The sequence below is a fragment of the Chaetodon auriga genome, chromosome 18 (genome assembly GCF_051107435.1).
Source record: "Chaetodon auriga isolate fChaAug3 chromosome 18, fChaAug3.hap1, whole genome shotgun sequence".
Taxonomy (NCBI): Eukaryota; Metazoa; Chordata; class Actinopteri; order Chaetodontiformes; family Chaetodontidae; genus Chaetodon; species Chaetodon auriga.
In genome coordinates, this window is record NC_135091.1 from 22,612,729 (window position 1) to 22,614,542 (window position 1,814).

The 1,814-nt window shown below is 43.9% G+C and overlaps 1 pseudogene; it reads left to right on the top strand.

Moving 5' to 3' along the window:
• Positions 1-320: 320 nt before the first annotated feature.
• Positions 321-1,513, top strand: LOC143336733 (uncharacterized; annotated as a pseudogene).
• Positions 1,514-1,814: the final 301 nt, after the last annotated feature.

The following is a 1,814-nucleotide window of genomic DNA, read 5'->3' on the forward strand; positions in this document are numbered from 1 at the left end:
TAATAAACTAATTTCCCTACAGTCACATGACCAGCATTTACATTGCGTCTCGTCTCATTTCTTTCACATTATACAAGTTCGTTGACGACGATATTTAGTCATAATTTTCATTGATGAAAGCAGCACTAGTTAGTAGTAGCGTACATCTGTCACTCTTCCTTGTCTGAGTGTAATTTGCTCTGTCTTATGTTACAGCGGCTTATTACCCTCCATTTAAAGTAACATTAGTTCCGTTCAAGCTCTTTTTAGCAACACTAATTTTACTTGTCTCCACGCTTGTTTGCTGTGCTAGCTACACCAGTTTAGCCTAGAAGCTAGCGATGGCTTCTCTCTCTCACTCTCCAGCTCCCTCCTGCCTGGTGTGTCAGATGTTTACCTACTCCTCTGCCTCCTTTAGTGATACTGGTACATGTAATAAATGTAGTTTATTTGGTGAGTTGGAGGTGAGGTGAATTGGAAGCACAGCTTCGCACCATGGAAACCACACCATTAGATGTAGTTAGCCAGACACCCATAACAGACGCGGACCGACCAAGTGTAGCTCCAGCTAGTCGTCCCTCGACAGCTCCCAAGCAGCCAGGAAACCAGGGAGGCTGGGTGACTGTTTGAAGGAAGCATAGTCCCAGGCTGAAGCCCACGGTTCACCACCAACCACTTCATGTTTCTAACAGGTTCTCCCCACTCAGCGACACCAGTGTTGCCAACTCCTCAGTAAGGAAAGTAGCTATTGGCTGTCCTAAAAGTCGCTAGAAGTCGCTAAATGACGTCATCAACTAATTTGCATATTTTGCCATGTGCATGTAATTGTAATGGATGCTATAGGAGAGAGGAATAATGTAGTGGGAGAGACAAAACACCCTAAATATGTAATAACATAAATAAGTACAAATTAACTTTTGTCTCTCCATTCTGGTTTTTTCCAACCCTCCTCCTTCATCCGGACTTGGGACTGGCAAAGTGACCCATAAGAGACATTCTGGTGGAGTCATTTAGGCGTTTTTGGTTTTTATTTATTTATTTATTTTAAGTTTTTTAGTTAAGTTTTCTTAAATTTGGTTTGGTTTGAACCTTATGGCCCAGCACCCTTATGGGATGATTCATTTGCAGTCTGAACGCAGAGGGGTGAATATCTCCTGTTCTGACTGCAGCTGGGAGGGACTGCTGCACCGTGCGAGGACTGGGCTGTCTGTGAGTGCTTTGGGATGGTGGGGCGGCAATCTGAAATCTCACTAAATATGAGGACAAATTTGCTAAGTTGGCAACACTGAGCAACACACAGGCGACACCAGGGACCACAGTCAAATGCTTGCCGGGGGCCAGAGTGGGCAACGTCAAATCAAATTAAAACTGCTGGCTAAGGATAAGCATAAATATAGTAAGATTGTTATTCACGTCAGCGGTAATGACACCCGGTTTTGCCAATCAGAGGTCACTAAAATTCATGGGGAATCGGTGTGCACATGCAAAGACAGTGTCGGACTCCGTAGTTTTCTCTGGACCCATGCAAATCTGACCAGTGATGACATTGTAACATGAGGGTTCAATGTGTGGTGGTTGGATCACTCTTGTTGGAAATAAACAGCAGGATGGAGGTGGATATTTTCTTAGGCAGGACTTGACTGATATCCACAGGTTGCCAACAACTACATTTCCCCGGTTACACTTTCTTGTTAGGAGTCACATGTCTGTTAACCAACCAATGAGAAGCTAGAAAGACGTAGGCTGAGGTAAATGTGTATGAGACTTAAAAAGGCAGATCCAGTAAATTCATTCATTCATTCATCTTCTATACCCGCGTATCCCTTTCGGGGTTG